We start from the raw sequence: 21454 nt of genomic DNA on the forward strand, positions 1-21454 counted from the left end.
ACTTATGCCGCAAACTAGACGAAGGAGGTGTATAAGATCTTCGGGTGATAGTACTCGGCCTCCGCAAGAACAGATGACCGGAGGTTCGTCGAGTCATGCTGCAGCACTTCAAGCATCAACTTGTGTTAACTGGGATGACGACATGGATGACTTCATGCCCCCCAAATCATGGCCTCCAACACATGATGTTCCTCCCCCTGTACATGAACCTAGAACAAGAAAAGAGACAAAGGGAAAGACAAGATGTTCGAAGTCATGTTGCACCACCTGCAGCACAAATTTGTGTTAACTGGGATAACGACATGGATGACTTCATGTCCCAAAACCATGGCCTCTAACACATGATGTTCCTCCCCCTGTACATGAACATAGATCCAGAAAAGAGAGAAAGAGAAAGGCAAGAGGTTCGTCGAGCCATACTACACCACCTGCAGCACCACCATCTGTCAACTGGGATGACGAACTAGATGATTTCATGCCATGATCTATAATATATGATGTTCATCGGTTTAAGATGTATTCGCATTTAGTATTGTTAATGTTGTATTATGCTCGTATGTATGTCTCGTATCTAACTTGCATTCACTGGACATGTACATAATGTCAAGTTTGAATTGTACTTAGTCGTAATGGAGCATTGAAGCATAAACATACCATCTATCGTATGTAATGGAAAATACGAGAGTGATCAGAGGCGAACGTTGATGTGTACAAACAAGTGGGGAGGCGGCCTGGGACGACCCGTGACTGTCTTCATACTGCACACGGCTTCCAAAGTTGTGCAGTACTGAACACAACTGGTCACGCTGCCTCGACCATATCTCTGTCTGCTCAAACTGGGACATTGGGGATCCGTCACGTACCCTCGTCAGGTAAGTCGAGCAGTCCGTCTCCATAATATTGCAAAGGCGAAACTGCATCCATTGAGTAAAGGAACAGTTAGTAACACATGAATTATCTTATGAATATTAATATATATGCAAATATGATCAAGAGACTCACCGCGCCGGCTAGTGCCTCCATGTGGTGCCGGGCATAGCCATCCTGAGGCCTCGCCTGGTGTGCCTGCGGGTGAGTGTCAACATAAACCAGACGAGCTCGAGTCCGAGGTAAGTACCAGGTGAGGTAAGCCCTAAAGGAGCTGTCTGTGTGTGGTCCTGTTGGATGGACCAAGTGCTCGTCTGCCTGTTCCCATTGGTCCACCCACGACTGCATCTTGTTGAGCCAATCAGCTGAGCACGGCAAGCCACTCCTTGACAACCTACAAAAGTAGACGACGAAGAATCGTTAGATTCGACACGAATGTACGAGCCAAGTTTATTCATAATTACCTGTGGTCCTGGCGACTGACACACTCCAATGCGGTGGGCACCGGAAACTCCTGGCACTGCCCAAACTGTCTCATGACTCTCCAGGGGCAATATGCTTCAACCGCGATGTCGTAAACCAGGACGTCTGTAGTAAGCCACAGGCTCGCATTCGCGGTGCAGTGTGAAGACAGGCCTGCTGGTGCACGGGTAGCCACAGCCTCTGGCTGTAAGGCTCCCAGACAACGTAGGAGGTGCTCCATCTCTGGGATTTCCGGAAGGACCGGCATCAGCAGCATCGTGAAGTGCATTCTGATGACACTTCTTGTAGTTGTGACCCAATGCTCCACATTGGCTGCAATGCTTTTGTGCCATGTTTGCCTCGGACTCGTCCATACCATTCCGAATACGATGTGTCTGACGGCAGCCTTTGCCTTTCTTAGTGGCTGGATCAGAAATAAACATTTTATCCTCATTATCCTGAATGAAAGGTCCCATTATTCCAATCCTGTATACCTCATGTCCCCATGTGGATACAGCTGCTTCCTTGCTGAAGTAAGATGAAACAAATACTCCTAACTGCAACCTAGACTCTACACATGCCGCAATGAGATGCGAGTATGGCAAATGCAATAACTTAGACTTCATGCAGGAGCAGAAGGCTTTGCCATCAACTGTAATCAAACTCTCCTGTACCACCCTAACTCTACGGATACCATGACCAGTTCTATCCTTGCATAGAACCTCAAATCTATGCTCCGTTGTACCTGTCGATATGACACGGTGCAGTTTGGCCTTTTCAATTTTCTGTTGCATATATTGTGTCACTCTTATGCAAAACTGAATTTGGGGGTTGCTGATGTTTATGCTTGCAGCCATATAACGCTCTCTGAAATACTTCATGCACCCATACATGATGAACTCAATAATTCCCACAAGAAGAAAGGCACGACAAGAACACATAATCATATTGAAACACTCTGCATGGTTCATTGTCTGAATACCATACTGTATTCCGTGGGTATCATAAAGGAATGACCATTTCTCCTTAGGTGCACCTTGAATACAGTGTGAAAATGGCTTCTCAATTGAATCCCTAGCCTCTGCAGCCTGACTCGTGCTTGTTCCTGATGCCCTTACCTTCACTTGCTCTGCAATCAACTGATCAAACATCTGCCATAACGCATTGAATTTTCTCTGTTGATTTTGGGTGCACAACCTCTTAAACATGTTCTTAAGATCCTTATTCTTGAAGTGGTCATAGAAATTTGTACCCATATGCCTAATGCACCACCTGTTTTGGACATCGGGCCACAATGGAGGCGTTGTCGCAGTTCCACGTTGCAATTTCAGTATTGATTGTAGCAGACCTGCATGTCTATCACTAAAAAGGCACACATCTGGACGTGCAGCAACAATATGAACCTTCACTCGTTCAAAGAACCAATACCAACTGTCTAAGTTATCATTCTCAACAAATACAAATGTGAGCGGAACTATTTGGTTGTTGCAATCTACCCCGATTGCAGTGAGTATCTGACTTTTATACCTTCCAGTCAGAAATGTGCCATTAATGCAGATCACCGGAAGACAACACTGAAATGCCCTAATACAGGCACCTAGACAAAAGAAAGCTCGTTGCAGAATGCTTTGCCCCCTAGTCACGGCTGGTACGAGGTATGTGTCATAAAAACTTTCAGGATTTCTAGCAGCAACCTGGAATAACATACGAGGTAGGTTATCATATGATGCCTCGTATGTGCCGAACCGCATCTCGAACACCCTTTGTTTAGCCCGCCATGCCTTCAAATAACTAATGGTGTACTGGTAAGTCTGCTCAATGTGTCGAACAATCATTTTTGGCTCATAATTTAGATTGTCCATAATCAACCCATATATTTGCTTTGCAACAAAGTCGCATGATATATTGCGATGCGAGGGAAGAACTTCTGACAGTAAACAAGTGTGCTCTGTCATAATGGAACATTTCCAGTTCGACTTCTATTTTCCCTTGAATGCATGTACTCGCCATGGACATCCATCATTCACACACTTCATCTCATATTCTTTACTGCCAGACTTTACGACTCTAAATTCTCGTTTCAATGATATTGCCCATAGTCTCACAACATTTTTTACGGCTTCAATGTTTGGATATGTTGCACCTTGCACTACCTCATTCCCTCTGTACTGCCACTCCTGATTTCGTACGTCTTCTACGACATAATTGCCAAAATCATACTCCTTCCACTCTTTTGGCAATGAATAGTGCTCGTCATTAGATGAGCCCTCATCTGATTCCATCTCCATTGCGGTTTGGTCTTCTGCCTCCATCTCGTTCACAATGCTATGTATCCTCTCTCCCTCATCAGCAAGGCCCTGTGGTCCGATGTTTTGGTTTTCTATCTCTTCTCCCTCATCAACATAGTTGGTCTCTCTTCAAATACTTGGAGTTGCTTGATCTGCACCATGTTGGATTTTATTTTGTGTCTTCTCCCGGGTTTAAACAAAAATGGCCAGAGGCCACCCACGCTCTAGAGCTGCTTGCATGTACTTCTGCCAGTCATCAGTGCTGTGTATCATCATCAATCCCCATAAATCACTTTCAACCTCCAAATTAACAAGAGACTGGACGGTCATCACATATGTCTCCGAATCAACATGGAACTCACGCTACAGCCACTTATATATGGAACCAAAACTCCTCTCTAGAGGTTTATCTATGGCGCTAGATGTGCACTTAAAGGCAGAAAAGTCTACTCCATTTGGCCCATACAAAACATTGTAGTCACCAAAAAATACTTGAAACTGCATCTTGGCCGACATATCTGTATATCACAGAATACTTATCGAGTTATACTCTTTACTTCACTACCTTATTCAATAATCCGTAAAAACTAAGTATGGATTTCAACTACAACATATAAGTATTCATAACTACGTGATGACACTCAAATTCTATACTGCATATGCGAAATTCTATTCTAAATCATAATTAATTTATAAACATGTCTCTAATAGTACTGCAATTTTAATAATAAACGCGTAGTACTAATTTTCTAAACTAATTTACTACTATGTAATTAAAATATCATTAAACTCCTACTTAAATGGTTCTACTATAGCACTAATTAAATTAAATTACTCTACAATACCAATGGAAAAATACATAAATTAAATGTACTTACCTGCAGATCACAAGTGCGCAATCCGGCAGGGCTTCGCCGCTTCCCTTCTCCTCACCCCTCTTTTTTTTCTGGATTTTTGGTGGAATTTTTGGGCTCAAATGAGGAGGGAAGGGGGGTCAAGGGCTTATATAGAGGGCCAGAGCCGGTCGCTCGAGGGGGTGGGGGCCACCCCCGTGTCGCCCGTGGGCGGGGCCCGGCCAGGGACCTCTTTGCAAATACGAAGAAAAAAATTATATTAAGATCCTGTCGCCCATGGGAGGGCGACCGAGGTATATTTTCGAAATTTTTCGAAACAGACATATATTTTTGAAATTTTGATTTTTTTTAAATATAAAAAAGAAAAAAGCGCGCCTGGCAGCTCATGCGCGTGGGCGGCCTGCTGCGAGCCTGCGTCGCTCGTGGGCTGCCCGCCGTGCCCTGGCCTGCTTGCTGCCGCGAGCTGAGCCGCCTGCCCGGCGCCAATCGGGCCGCGCGCGTCCGCCTGGCGCCGCCGCTGGCCGGTCGTTTTTTTTCAATTTAGTCTTTTTTGAAAGTTTTTTACATTTAAACTCTCGACGGAAAGATTTGTGGAAATGAACCTCAATCACAGCGGTAAATTTATAGCGCCATCATATAACAGCACCAACTGGGGCTACCAGTAGTTGCTGCTGCTGCCGTCCAAACCTGGCTAAAAAAATGCCAAAACCTTTGCCGATTTGTGGCTTGTTTAAGCTGTCAGTATACTGCAGCATCTGTACGCACTGGAGCATGACATCCAGAGATGCTCTGCTAATTTTTGAATCCAGAGATGCACTGTAGCTTGTTTTGCTTGTTTAAGTTATAGTTTAGGGGGTTATCCGAACTTTGGCTATAGTTGAGGGGAATAATTTAGACTTTTTTCTTAAGCAAAAAGTGCAGACTTTTTCTTTTACGTAACCAATCAGGTCGAGCATCGATTTGGCAGGCATAATCATCAGAGTATGGCATAAAACTTTACATTTTTTTTTGAACACAAGATAGTGCGAGTTTCTATTGATATAGCAGAAAAAATACAAGACTACAGTCCTGTAAGACCATAGACAGAAAAAAGAAAAGAAATGAAAAAAAAGACTCACCCGGTTGGATTGGGACGTTAATACGGGGAACTCCAAACATCACTCTTACGATTGGATTGGAGCATCAACATGAGGAACTCAACACCTCAACTCAACACGGGTAGACACTAAAAAATTGTAGGGCCACGGAGCCCGAGTAAGCCAAGTTGCCGCGGCAACCAACCTTGTCCTGCCTAGGAAGTCGCCGTCGAGACCCGATCTCGCGTCGATAAGAAGTTAAGAAAAAACAGACCGCATCACACCGAGGAGGCCACCGCCATGCAGGACCTGTCGCCGTAATGCCGCTGCCCCACCAAACGCCATCTAAACAGAGTGAAACCACCGAATCCGGACCTCACGCAGGCTGCGTCGCCGTCACCACCGCGATGACACAACGTGCAGGGGCCTCGCCACACCCACCGTTGGAACTCCTCGTCGCTCTCGTCGCCACACTGAAGACACCACACGCGGGGCCCCGCCACATCCGCCACAGTACTCCGTGTCGCAGATCCGTTCCTTAAGTCGGGATGATGAAAAGTGTTGCCCCATGTTCCAAGATCCCCATCAAACAGCCGAACCGCGCTCGCCGAACGACCGCAACACATTGCGCCACCCACACAACAGCCACTACCACCATAAAAGCAAGCCAAGTTGTCACTTGCGCCACCTTTCGACGATGTACCACACCGGAGTTGCCGAGCAAAGCTGAGCAACCCGCCGCAGTCCGTTGCAAGCCAAGCCGTCACATGATGATGGTGCTGTAAGCGCCGCCATCTGACGCAGTCCCACGCCGCACTGACAGTTGCCAAGCAATATCAACCGCCGCAGTCCGCTGCAAGCAGCCAGATCCAACATCCATGTGACTACCCCCGTCTGCCAGCAAGATCATGGTCGCTGCCGCAAGAGCTCAACAACCCCCTTCGAGCTCGCCACCTGCACCGAGCTACCCCGCCAAGCCACCAGCAGGTCTTCCACCGCCTGGCCGTGAAGTGTCTCCACCAACGACGCCTTCGAGAAGGTAGCGACGCCAAAGGCGCTGCTATCGCTTGTCCAACAAGTGGACAGGGTTTTCACCCGGAGAAACCTGTGCAAAAGAGATGGGCTCCAAGATGACACCCCCAACAGGGAGAACAACACCCTCAGATGTCGTTGTCATCACCACCAGCAGGAAGCCGGCGAGGCTTTCGCCCGCAGAATTCCGCCCTAGCTGCACGTCCACAACCTGGCAAAGCAAGAAGTCCCCCGGGCTGCCGGTGCAGCCGTGCCACCACGCGCCATGGCCAACTCGCACCTCCTCGCGCCGCACCACCCACGGTTGCAGTGCCGCTCACCGCCGCCAATCCGCCTCGCGCCGCCCACGGCCACCGCGCGCGGCCTCCCGCGCCGCCGTCAGCCGCAGACCAAACGCAGCACCGCGATGAGGACCGCCGCTCCTACCACCTTCACGACTGCGGGTCGGACCCATAGCGCCCAGGCCAGCTCCAAAGGCCGCACCACGCCGCCGGCGGGGTCCAGCCCGCCGCCGCCATCCTCATGCATAGCAGAGGAAGGCCGCGCCATCGCCCCGGACCGGCCGGAATACAGCTAGACCCCCGCTGGGACGTCGCTAGGCCACCGCGCCACCATCGCCGTCCGTGCTCGGCGCCCCCCCATGGTCGCAGATCCATCCGTGGGGGTTGCAGATCTGGTGATGGGGACTGTGGATCCAGCCCCCAAGTCGCCGGAGGAGCCCCGCCGTCCAGCCTCAAAGCTTCTCGATGCCGTCCGCTCCTTCGAAGCCCGCTCCGAGTCGCGGCACCAGCCACCGAAGTCCCGGCCGCCGCCTTCCTTGCCACCCGCCAGACTTCTGGCCTCGGGCTCTGGCAGCGGCAGGGAGGAGGATGGATGGGGAGGCGGCCTGGCGGCGCCGGGCCCAGTTGCCGCCCGAGTCGCCCAAGGAGAGCGGCTCGGAGGCCCTTCCTGGTAGATTAAACTTTACAATTACATAAAGAATGGAACAAATGATTGAGATTTTGAGAATTCAAAATGATATTGTTGTGTCTTCAGAAGATATTTGCAGAAAGAGCTTGGAACACCAGATTATCTGATAGCTCTACAGGAGAATTCTAGATTGTAGAATTAAATGTCAGTAAGGGTTCAGGGCAGCAAAGAGAACACAAATTTTCCTCTACACTGCTCTGCAGATTGCTTGTACTTCTCAGGATTCACAAAGCACACATGAACAGTGACCACAGAAACCATACAAGGGCCAGCAGCAGAGTAGCTTCATGCCTATAAAACATGATCGCCTAAGCCTCCGCTTTGTGACATTAAGCTCTGGATTTTGCATGCCATCGGTTGAGGGAAAGAGTACCGTCCTGTGCAGATAAATGCTTGTCTGAAAGAGCAGACCCTCAATTGAGCTCCATTGGTGCCCACTGCCCGACCTGTTTGTTTCCTCGGTTCAGTTTACTAGTTACAGACTTACTGCATCCTCCATACCGTCGAAAGAAAGCATTACTTCGTTATGTAGTTATATGTGTTGATCCAAGACTCAAATCATTACAAGAACAACACAACAATTGTACAAAATCGATATTGAATTAGTGGTACTTAAAATAACATCATAGAAAGCCTGTTTAACATAGAGAGAAGATACACACCACTGTCATGAATAAACGGGGGAAGAAAATGCTACATCCTTATGTGTGAAAGCCTGTTTAACATCAAGCACATTTAGAATCAATGCTACATCCTTATGTGTGAACTCGTACCTGATTAACGACACTCTACCAGCAATTAGGAACTCCAGCACATTAAGAATCAAGATCCCAGCGAGTAACTCCGAGTATCAGATACTCAGACCTGGTGCCAGTACTGGCAGGTCTGTTACCAGTACCTGATGCAGTACACTGAAAAATATCAATTGTTGCAGCGATTTCAGTCCCAGCGTCTGGAATGATACCGGTACAGCATGATTGAACGGCACGGCCCATTAACTGCTTTCCATCGACAAAGGAGGACGGAAACTTGCCTGTGTAACTGTGTTCAATTCAAATACGCTAAAAGTAAACTTGCCTGTGTTTCCATATACATGATCGATATCGTCTCTGTGTCCGGAGCATGGAGGAGGTAAAGATTGGCATAACATCTTCTCGGGCCACCTATGTCAGAGACCGTGTAGCAAACCACTGCGTACGTTCATGGTAGACCAATTAGCTGAATCATCAATGGCATGACAAAAACAAAAACAAAAACAAAAAACGTTGGCTGGAGCAAGACGTGCCTATGAGCCTGTGCAATGCATTGCCATGTGACCCCATTTGTTACATGCAAGGCAACGGATATTTCTGCATTCATGAAGAGTCAAATACTCAAGAGATGTTAGAGACTCCATGTTCTCAGGCAAAGAAGATCCACTCCAATGAATAAGTTGAAGCTTCTTGAGGGTCGGAGGCAATCTCGGTGGTGACTGGATATTGTAACATTTTCTGAGTGTCAATTCCTCAAGGGACATTAGGGCTTTCCATGTTCTCAGACAAAGAGGATCCCTCCCACTGCGTAAGGGTGAGCTTCTTTAGTGACTGGTAATCTTGGTAGTGACAAAATATTTTTGCAATTATTGATACTTAATTCCTCGAGACATGTTAGGCATCCCATGTTGTCCGGTACAGAGGAGCATCTGCAGTTTGAGATAACAAGTGTACGCAAATATACAAAGACTTGGCCAATCTCTGGTGCAGCACAACAACCTGACAACTCGAGATGCTGCAGGTTCTTTGGGGCCCCTTGTTCTCTCGAGAACCAACTTGGGTACGCTGATCCGCTGTAGTTGAAGATTTTCAGCGATGTGATCAGGAACGGTGGATGGAGGGCATCAAGGATATCCTCCTGAGGATCGGAACTATGATTCTCCGGCATCAAATTGGGGCTCCCATCAGATGTGTTCCATCGCAGTACCAGATCTGAGAGATGTACCTTGTTAGCTAGTTTGGCCAAACGAGCTTCCTCCTTGCTCCTAACATTTTCAAGTCCTTGGATAGTTAGGGTGCCACGAAGATTGTCCAGGTGCTCTAGCTGATGTATCTCATAACCCCGTTCCTTCCTCACCGTGAAGACTGGTAGAGTTCGGAGCGATGCCACCCTACCTATATCAGGACAGTTGAATGCCTCGAGTGCCATGTACCGCAAATTGACAAGGTTGGCTATTTCCTTGGGGATGAAATAATGCAGATCACCTACGACGGCAAACTTCTGAAGATGGTAGAGCTCGGTAAATCGGCGTGGCAGAATTATACTACTGTTAATAGCGCCCCAGTTAACAATTCGAATATAGCGCAGATGTTTCTGGTCACCAATACCATTTGAGATCACTGTTGTTGTTTGGTGGAGTTGTACTTGCACCACCCTCAGCTTCTTTAGATTCTCAAAAAGGCATCTGAAATCTTCATCATGCATCCAGTTCTGAATCAACAGAGATGTAGATGGAGAGATTATAAGAGTGCGCAAAGACTTGAAACTCAAAATCTCCTTTTTAAAAACTGTTTGGTCGTAGGACACAACAAAAATATGCCTAACGTCTCGAGGAATATTGCCCACCATGTCTTTCTCAATTCTATAGCAATCACTTCCAGCAGCTCTTCCTGCTAACTCATCTTACTATTACTAGTTGGAGGCTCCTTTTAAAGCCTCTAGGTGAAGCCACCTAGGATCCTAGGTGGACAGTCTACAAAAATAGAGAAATCCTACAAATTCTCATAAAAATCAGAAAAATCCGGCCATCCATTCGGCAACTCTAATCATAATAGCCATTGGATCTGTTATTTTTTCTAATAAATTACCCACCTTTACCATTATGAAAATAGACTAAAGTAACACCCTAAACATATATCTAAATTACCCACCTCTGCCATTATAATAAATAATCTAAAATAACCCCCTAATCTTCATATAAATTACCCACTTATGCTATTATAAAATAATATCAAATAAACTCTTAAATTTTTATACATATTATCCAATGAAACATAATAAAAAGTTAAAATAAACCCAAAATCTGAATCAAAATTATATTATTATAATAAAATCTTAACGCACATCAATATAAAATTCTAAATTACTATTTCCATCATTATTAATATATTATTTATGTTATTATTTATATAAAATATTAACAGTAATGTGTGTGTCACCATATTCATGTATAAGAGAAGAGATAAGAATACCAATTTTCATGCTGTTCACATAGCTCGCACAAAGTGTTCAATTGAATACATATCAAACACATATGAATGTGTGATGCAAAGTGAGAAAAATGTTAGTAACTAAACCTATCACATTTATTATAATTACATAATGATAAATATGTATCTTTACAATACTATATTAGAATATTTAATTGGTTAAAAAGAGCGTGAGATAGATAATTATTAGATATCTCTAACTAGCCCGTGCGGAAGCACGGGTTGATAGACTAGTATGTTTCAAAATGTGTATGCCATATTTTCTTTCTAGATTAGATGAAGTTGTGTAGATGACGGTTGCTATAGGCAGATTACGACCTGTCAGACATTCGCTTAGCCCCGGTGTGCCGTTGACCTCCACTAGTTATTAGGCATCTCAAGAGAGCCTCTGTCCACTTAAAGTTGGGAGCAGAGTGAATGGGTATCGTCTGCTTCCTGGTGTCCCACCGCTGCAACCATGATCGGGCCGTGGGTTGCTCAAGTTCGGACGGAGAGGGAGACGAAGACGCGCTTGGCCACGGGGCAATGAGAGTACCACACAAGCCGTGGTTCCACCGCACGAGCTGTGCATGAGGTCCAGCATCAGCGATGGTGCATATTGCTACCATAGTCGATGACCCTTTTTTTGAGACAATAATCGATGACCGTTGTAGTATCAACAAGGTAAGGTCAAAAGGGAAACCTAAGGGTCTAGTTTGCTTCTACTGAAAACCACAGAATCTTCAGCAGCCATGCATCTTTTACCTACATTTCTTCTCAGTTTTATAGTTCCTGTGGACTACAGGTACATCTGAATACTAGCACTTGAGGTTACTACAAGGAATGGAATCATCATCGATCATTCACTCAAACCTGTGGTTGTATGGAGTCGTTCATTCAGTCAAAAGGAGAGGTTTACGCTCTCATTCGCATCTTAATTCGTAGAATCGATAGAGCGTGTGAATCCTATTCACCCCAACCATTCATTTCTTCGTTGTTGCCCCTAATCCAATAATAGTTTCTTCACACTCCACACTCCACCCCTCCGTGTCGTCCACTCCGTATCCGCACTGGCTTATGGCCTTTCCTTTTTTTTTCATTTTTCTTTTCCTTTTTTCTTATTTTTTCTCACCCCCCTTATCGTTTTCAATGGAATATGGTTTTAGTGCACCTATTTTGTTCCTCTCTTAGCCTTGGGTACTCATTTAATCAATTCAAATATGCTACAACTGATTTGACTAAAACAGTGAGATAAACAATGGTTGACATAAGGTTGTTTCTATTTTTTTCAGCGCCATTTATTAGTTCCAACATGACTTTTGACTGAAATGTTAGTAAATAGAACACATATTAACTTTGTCTGTACATGTTTCAATTGTATGCTAAAAATAATATTACAATTATTCAACTAGAATAATAGTATTTCTCAGTAAATTGTGAGGCTACAGCTTTTCTACTTTTTCCAGCGTGGTGCTGTGGTGTGCAAATATTTTTCTGAAGCTTGTTCAGATTTTTTTTATCAATGTTTATGCCTGTAGAAAAAATGAATTAAAAATTATAATAGTAATTTTTAAGATTCTTCTATCTTACCCAACGCTAGTTGTTTGGAGTCTCATTACTATATTGGATTAGTTTCTTTATAATTGCATGGTGGACTATATTTAGTCAAATACAGTGGTATTTTGGGCCGATTTTTTTGTAATGGCAGTGGTGGCTAAGTTCAATTTCTCTTATTTTCTCCGATTAACATGTGAATTTTTAGACCTTGAGATCGAACTTGGAGGCTCCGTTTCTTGGCCAAATAATAAGATATCTCAGTACACTGTGAGGCTACAACTTTTTTACTTTTTCCAGCGTGGTGCCCGTAGCAAAAATAAATTAAAAATCATGATCGTAATTTTTAAGAATCTCCTAACTTACCCAACGCTAGTTGTTTGGAGTCTCATTACTATTTTAAATATGAGATTAATTTCTTTATAATGGCATGGTGGGCTATATTTAGTTAGACATAGATGTATTTTGGGTCGATTTTTATCATAATGACAATGGTTGGATTAATTTCTTTATAATGATGTGGTGGACTATATTTTGTCAGACATAGGGGTATTTTTGGTTGATTTTTATCATAGTGGCAGTGATGAGTAATTTTAATTTCTTTTATTTTCTCCGGTTAATGTGGGAATTTTTAGGCCTTGAGAGCGAACGTGAAGATTCGATTTGTTGGCCCATCATCATCTCACAAAGTCCAAATGAAGACAGAGTATAAAATAGTATTTGGAAACAGAGTAAATCTTTTCTTTTCCCAATTAAACTATGAATGTCAATTTTTGTGTAGCCACACTTATACTGCTATAGTGCTTTAGATCTTGAGCATCTGTGTAGTCCCAAAGTATGGACGCCAGTCAATAGTTTTTGCCACTCCTGAACTAAATTCATTTTTGGTTCTGTAAAGACACTTACCACGCACCTCCACCTCCAGTCTCATTTTCGGTTCGCCTCTCTGCTCCCGTCCCCATCAGACGTGAGCAGTTGGGATTATTTTCTCTCTCTCGATGTCATCCCTGTTCAAAGCCAGCTTAAGCTCCAACCGCGGGAGCACCACCTATTGAATTCCGCGTGCTGCGCATCGGCGCAGTAATTTCTTTATAATGGCATGGTGTGTAGAAGATTTAGGCAGCGTCATCACCTCCCGGAGGAGGCCGCGTGATGTATTTATATAAGCTAAGAACAACCCTTAGCGTGGCTTACAAGTCAAGTTAACAACCGAAACGTATTTGGCTCTATCTCTAATTATACAACTCAAACTCTAGTCTATCTCTAGCTCAACAGTTTCGGTTGTGATCATTACAGATTTACATTACAAGATCTCAACTAATCCTAACATCCTCCCTCAATCTTAGCCGGGGGAATCAAGGTTAAGATTGTCTCTAAATTCTTCCAACTTCCGACATATCAACGGTTTAGAGAAACCATCAGCAATTTGATCATTGGTAGAGATGATTCGTACATCAAGAAGTTTATCAGACACTTTTTCTCTTACGAAGTGAAAATCAACTTCGATGTGTTTTGTCCTTGCATGGAACACCGGGTTGGCTGATAAATATGTTGCCCCAATATTGTCACACCACAAAACAGTAGCCTTGGGACTTGGTATGCATAGCTCCTGAAGCAATGTCTGAATCCAAATAATTTCTGCAGTTGCATTGGCCATGGCTTTATACTCACCTTTAGTGCTAGACCTGGACACAGTTGCTTGCTTCCGAGCACTCCACGAGATAAGATTGCTTCCCAAGTATATGGCAAAGCCTCCAGTAGAGCGCCGATCCTCTAGGCTACCGGCCCAATCTGCATCAGAGAACCCACTGACCAAAGTCGACATGCACTTTGTTATCTTCATCCCAATATTCAGTGTATGCTTTAAATATCTTAACACTCTTTTGGCTGCCGTCCAATGCAAATCAGTGGGAGCATGTAGATACTGACATATTTTATTTACTGCAAAGGAAAGATCAGGTCTTGTGAGTGTCAGATATTGTAGTCCTCCTACAATGCTTCGATTATCTTGTTGCATCTTCTGGTCCCAATGGCGTGCCTTCATGAGCAGACATTTTTTCTGATGTGGACATGGGTGTATTAACAGGTTTACAGTGCTGCATCCCTGTCCTCTTGAGTAAATCGCCTGCATATTTCTCTTGTGACAATATAATTCCATTTGATATTTTCTTCACCTCAATACCAAGGAAGTAGTGCAGATTTCCAAGATCCTTAAGAGCAAATTCTGATCTTAAAGTCTCTACTAGATCTTTTGTAGCTGCACTTGACGAACTAGCCACAATGATATCATCACCATATATTAACATGAATATAGTTGTTTTGCCTTTCCTGTAGAAGAAGAGTGATGTGTCGGCTTTAGATGATTTGAACCCCAACTCTTGCAACTTCATACTGAGTCGATAATACCAAGCTCTGGGAGCTTGTTTTAATCCATATAGTGCTTTTTCTAGCTTGCAGACATGATTGGGATAGGTCTTGTCTAGATACCCAGGTGGTTGTCTCATAAATACTTCTTCCTCTAGAACACCATGAAGAAACGCGTTCTGCACATCTAGCTGTCTGAGATTCCATCCTCCTGATATGGCGATTGAAAGAACAAGTCTGATTGTAGCTGCCTTCACCACCAGACTGAATGTGTCCTCATAATCAATACCATATCTTTGCTTGAATCCTTTAGCCACTAATCGTGTCTTGTAACAATCAATAGAACCTTCAGCTTTTCTTTTTATTTTGTACACCCACTTGCAATCAATTACATTCCTCCCTGGCTGTGAAGGAACTAATCTCCAAGTATTGTTTCTTTGCAACGCCATAAACTCAGCATCCATAGCCTCCTTCCACATTGGGTGTTCGACAGCCTCACGTACTGAACTTGGCTCCCCTGCAGCTGTTAACAACCCATACCTGACCGTACCATCAGTGTAGCATTTGGGCTTGCGAATTCCACTCTGCAATCTGGTTGCTGGTCGTGCAGGAGGTGCCAAGATAGCTTGTTGTGAAGGGGGTAGTGGATCAGCAAGTTCCTCAGGTTCGCCTGCCATAGCTGATCCGCCCGGTGTATCATCGTCGGAAGGCAATGTAGACGATCCGTCTCCCCCTCTCTCAGACTGCGTCGGCAAAGGAGAGGCAGGCGGCGGATGCGACGATGACTGAGGCGCCGCTGCAGTTGGCGCAGATTCTCCTGGCAGCTGTAGGAGAACAGAAGGTTCGGTTGGCAGCATATCAGCTCCAAAATCCGTGCCTGGGACCTCTGATGAAGTGTCGCGGATATCTGCTGAAGTAGAGAGATTCTGCGAATGCAAACTTGGTGACACATTAGTAGGAACATTATGCACATGGTTTTGCACTCGATCACCCCCTAGCGTGTCAGAGATAAACAAGGAAGGTAGAAGGGATACTTCTGCTCGGAGCCTAGCACCAGCATTTGGATTAAGTTTGGCAAAAGGGAATATATTTTCATCAAACACAACATCTCTAGAGATGTAAATTCGCCCGGAGTCAATGTCTAGGCATTTGAAACCCTTGTGAAGATTGCGATAACCCAAGAAAGCACATTGTTTTGATCTAAATTGGAGCTTGTGGGAGTTATATGGCCGTAGGTTCGGCCAGCAAGCACATCCAAAAATCCTAAGTGACATGTAATCAGGTTTCATTTGGCAAATACGTTCAAGGGGAGTTTGAAACTGAAGAACTTTGCTTGGAGTGCGATTTATAAGGTAGGTAGCTGCAAGAAAGGCTTCATCCCAATATTTAAGGGGCATGCTTGACCGAGCAAGAAGGGAAAGGCCTACCTCAACTATGTGCCTATGTTTTCTTTCAGCAGCACCATTCTGCTGGTGTGCGTGAGGGCAAGACACAAGGTGAGAGATGCCTATCTGCCGGAAGAAGGAATTAAGCCTTTCATATTCTCCTCCCCAATCCGATTGCATAGCAATGATTTTCCTATCAAACTTGCGTTCCACAAAACTCTGAAACTCTCGGAAACGCTGGAATACTTCTGATTTGTGTTTGAGGAGGTAAATCCAAGTGAATTTACTGTAGTCATCGATAAAACTCACATAGTATTTATTTCTCCCAAAGGAGTCACAAGCGGGTCCCCAAACATCAGAAAAAGTAAGAGCTAATGGTGCACTGGATTCACTAGATGAACTAGGATATGGTAGTTGGTGGCTCTTGGCCCTTTGACACGAGTCACACAGAATCAAGACTCAACGTATCTAAGACGGGTAATTTATTTTTGACGACGATTTCTTGAACGACACGACTGGACGGATGCCCTAGGCGGTCATGCCACCTCTCCATGGAAGGCTTGGATGAGCTTGATGCGCTAAAGGCATTTTTATTCTTGGGTTTGAAGGATGTAGCTGGTAGAGGATATAGACCTCCTCTACTTCTGCCTTGCAGAAGAACTTTCTTCGACACCTGATCCTTGACAAAGAATACATCCGGATGAAACTCTAGATAGGCATTGTTATCAGCAGTAAGGCGATGAACAGAAATTAAATTCTTCGATGTTTGTGGAACATGAAGAACATTTTTAAGAAGTAAATCACGACTAGGGGTATGACATAATGCATGACCAATATGTGCAATATCCATACCTGTCCCGTTTGCTGCATGGATCTGTTGATCACCACTGTACCTGTCACGGATGGTGATCTTGTCTAGCTCCCCCGTGATGTGATCAGTAGAGCCTGAGTCAGTGTACCAGTTTGTATCGATGCCATAGTTGTTTGATGCTTCTGCAGCTGTCTTTTCCTCAGGTGGTACAAAATCCTCATCAAAATAGTACCAACAGTTGACTACAGAGTGGCCCTCCTTCAAGCACAATTGACATTTGATCTTGGACTTGCCTCTACTGTTGTTGCTGTTCCCACCGTTGTAGCCGCCGCGAGAACGTCCACCATTGCCACGGCCTCCACGGTTTCCTCCACGACCACCACGAGTAGCGGCATTTGCTGATGATCCTGAGCTAGTCTGGAAGAGGTCCAGCCGCTGCTCGAAGGCTAGCAACTGGGTGTAGAGCTCACCGACGGAAATCGGTTCGACGCGAGCAAGGACCGCAGACACAATAGGATTAAAATCCATATCGAGTCCGGTCAGTATGTAGGAGACCAGATCTTCATCATCTAGAGGTTTACCAGCGCTTGCCATCTCATCTCCAAGCTCACGCATCTTACTGAAATACTCCGAGATCGACATGGCCCCCTTCTTCAATGTGGCCAGAGATATTCGGGTGTTGACAGCCCGTGCCCTGATATGAGAGGAGTACATCTCCTCAAGTGCAGCCCATATTTGAGCTGCTGTGGTGCAATTTGCAACCTGTGAAAGAACATCACGTGACAGCGAGGCCACAAGGTAGATGAATACCTTTGATCCAAAACTAGCCACTTTGTGTAGTCAGGGTTCATCACTTTTGCATCCTTGCCATCCACCTTGCCATCAATCTCAGTTGGTGGCGCAGGTTTGGTGCCGTCGATGTACCCCGTGAGTTGCTCCCCTCGGATGGCCGGGAGCACCTGCACTTTCCAAAGTGCATAGTTGGACTTCGTGAGCTTCTCGGAGACCGGATGGCCAAAGGAAGTAGGAAGGGACGAGCCAGACTCCATAGATGAGGAACTCGACATTGTAGATGTGTTTGTAGAGGTTGGCTCTGATTACCATGTAGAAGATTTAGGAAGCGTTATCACCTCCCGGAGGAGGACGCGTGATGTATTTATATAAGCTAAGAACAACTCTTAGCATGGCTTACAAGTCAAGTTAACAACCGAAACGTATTTGGCTCTATCTCTAATTATACAACTCAAACTCTAGTCTATCTCTAGCTCAACAGTTTCGGTTGTGACCATTACAGATTTACATTACAAGATCTCAACTAATCCTAACATGGTGGGCTATATTTAGTCAGACATAGGAGTATTTTGGGTCGATTTTTATCATAATGACTGTGGTGAGTAATTTTAATTTCTCTTATTTTTTTCGATTAATGTGAAAATTTCTAGGCCTTGAGATATCTTATTATTTAGCACACAAACGGAGCCATATGGCAGTGGTGGATAATAGATTTCTTTACTTGTACACCATATGACTGAAGCTGGTATTGCTCTGCTCCGTGCAATTCAACAATGTGAAACTAACATTGACATATTGTGATGATTGATCATTTACGTTTAAATCAATAAATCGAGGTATTTTACCTATGCTGATGTGCATCTTTTAGTTTGCACTCTGTGTTGGAAAGTCCTCATGATGGGGACAAATGAGGAGAGTAAATGCTTATTGTGAGCAGCCCCACATGTAAGAGAAATATAGCCTAAGGTGTGGATCAACCTTAGGTGCATTTAACACCTAGTGTGCTGTCTTACAAGAGAAGTGAGAAGCCTATGGAAACAGAGAGAAAGTGAGCTACGGATTTCAGAACAGAGCCTACAAAAAGGAGAAGAAAATAGAGGGAGGAAGAAGGAGATTGGAAGGAGATTTTGCAAGGGAGCAAGGAAGATTCGTCCTCAAGGTTGTGAAGTTTCAGATCCACATCCTTGTGCCTCCAATCTGCTATTCCACCACTCCTTGGTGAGATCCTTATATACTCAAGCTTGCAGCCCCAAATCTTGTTGTTGTCCAAGATTGTAAAATCTTGATGTATGTGAGCCTCTAGTGTTATCTAGAGAAGAAATTGTTGTAATCCTGCAAGCATATAGTGAAAGAAGATTTTGTATGCTTGGTCCCGTAGCTTTCCCCTAATTTGGGGGTTTTTTTACGTTAAATATGATGTTTTTTGGTTGATGTGATGCTGCTGCGATTTCCTCTACAATAAATATAATGCATATGTTGCCTTGTTTGAATAGGTTGATATCTTGGGCTGATTTCTACTACCACTGACCTGCTGCATTAGTGTGGTTTTTCCAACACTCTGCAGCAATGGTGGTTAGGGCATCACTAGTGTATGCGGTCGTCCCGGCCCTTAAGGTGCCCCCCACCCAGTTTAAGGTCTCCTGCTCTTGTGTTTGAGACCGACACCAGCCTTTAGATGTGGGTCCCATTTTACAAAAAAAATATCATACGAAAGGACCAACATCATCGTCATCTCGTGCGCACTACCTCCCTCCCTGGCTCCCTCTTCTTTCTTTCGATTTCTTTATTCCTTGTGGCCTGGTCCTAAGCATAAGGTCGGTCCTCAAGCCTTTTCATTTAAGATCCTAAAGGTCCGCGATTTCCAACAATACTGATGCCCTTAGAGTAACGAACAGGTGCACCATCGATTTCCCATTTTTATGGAAGAAATCCTGGGTCCTCTTTGTCCCGCCTCCTATAACTGCTCATCGCACTCCCGTGCCTGCTATCCGTGGACCAACAACACGGAGTCGCCATTGTTGCCTGCAGCTTCTTGGACTGGCTCACATACGTACTGGCTCGCTCCGAGAGGAGCAAGGGATTGGTCTTCGGAAGGGCGGTGGCCGCGGCCGGCAGCGGACGGACGTGCGGGGCGGCCGCTGGACTTGAGAGCAGGACCCGACCAAAACCAGGGGTGATTTTGCAAAACTCGAGAGCGGATGGACGTGCGGGGCGAGGGCTACCCCTAAATATAGGGCTTGAAATGCAAATATCCGGATCGTAATTGGTAATAACGATCCGACTTAGGAGTGTATATGAAAATACAGGCGTTGCTAGCACCCGGACGTCCGATGGAAATTTCCCATCGGACGCTCCATTGCAACATTGTAAATACACACTTGCAACATAAAAAATAATATTTGCAACATCGAAGTACGTATTGAACACACAGCAAGCACGTGGGATGCGAAGAGTTAAAATTCCCGCTGCCCTGTTTCATTCAACATCCATTAAAAAATTATACAACATCAAAATAAGACTATTGCAACATTTCAAATCAACCATTTGCAACATACAAATCATTCTACTGCAACACCATAGCAGCCTCGCCGCTGCCCCAATCTCCCATGGCCTGTGGGCTGTGGCCTGGAGCTCGCCGGCGGCGGCCTGGAATTCGCACGCCGGCCTCGTGCGCCACCACCCGGACCTCCTGTGGCCGTCCTCGCGTGCTGCTGCCCACACAGGGCTCGCCGCCGCGGTTGGGGCCTGGCCGCTGTTGGTACTTTGAAACTTCACGAATAAAATCCGTAAACGCACGGATATCACTGTAGCTTTCACCCAAGAGTATTCCAGAGTATCGTATCCACTGGAGAACGTGAGTATGCTATCTACGGGTTCAGGCTCATCTAAAGACACACACGCCGGTGTAGGAAAAACAGAAAAGAGGACTTCCTAAGATCTAGAATCTATGTCGAGAAGAAGGGATCACGTCGCCGTTATACTTCGAGCTACTGGTTTCGACCGGCTTATACAAGCTGATAGCTCTAGTAATACGTGCTCTATCCAATATTCGAACGTGGAGGATTACTAGGGCTCGAACAGGGCTGTCACCACCTGCCGGCTACCTCTACAAACTGTGGAACTATCAGACAACTGAGTGGTATAGTCCAGCCTAGACACCACGTCTATGCCTTTCCCTACTAACCTAGCCCTGGCCAAGACTACCCTTTTTTCTATCCGGAGTCTTAAGCTAAGATCAAATGCTACTCTCTAAGCATACACATCAACTTATATAAGGCAGATATGATAACTTGCAACCTAAACTCTAATTCTAAATAAAAAAGTTTCTAATACTTACAACCGAATAAGCATCCATCGAGATACAAGCGGAGAAGAGTGCCGACAACCCCGGCGCTTCCCCCGACTCCTCCTCACTCTCCCCGTCTTCTTCTACACTTCCTAGACTACCTAAGCATCTAGGATGAAGGCCTCAAACTCTAAGGGAGAAAGGTGAGTTGAGTTGTGTTGAGTGGTGTGTTTCATTTCTTCACCCCCTCTATATTTATAGATGGGAGCCACGGCCAAGGGGAGCGTCTTCTGCAGCTGAGCCTCACCAAACTGATGTAGGCATCCAATGATCTTCCTCCACATGGCAAGCTTAAGTTGGTGGGGCCCACGAGCTGGTCGGCCGACCACCCTGTGGCCCCAACCGACCTCGGCCTTCCTCGGTTGGGTTGTGTTCTGGGCCCACATATCATTGGCACCAGTCTTGACTTTTGGTATGTCGGTTTCTAGCTCTT

The 21454-nt window shown here is 45.1% G+C and overlaps 1 non-coding gene across 1 annotated transcript; it reads right to left on the minus strand.

The window, feature by feature from the left end:
* Positions 1 to 17320: 17320 nt before the first annotated feature.
* Positions 17321 to 17459, minus strand: LOC120646569. Its single transcript, XR_005664473.1, has one exon. It is a non-coding gene; the product is annotated as a small nucleolar RNA Z247 (small nucleolar RNA).
* Between the last annotated feature and the right edge of the window lie 3995 nt (positions 17460 to 21454).

This window comes from Panicum virgatum, chromosome 8K (genome assembly GCF_016808335.1).
Source record: "Panicum virgatum strain AP13 chromosome 8K, P.virgatum_v5, whole genome shotgun sequence".
Classification (NCBI taxonomy): Eukaryota; Viridiplantae; Streptophyta; class Magnoliopsida; order Poales; family Poaceae; genus Panicum; species Panicum virgatum.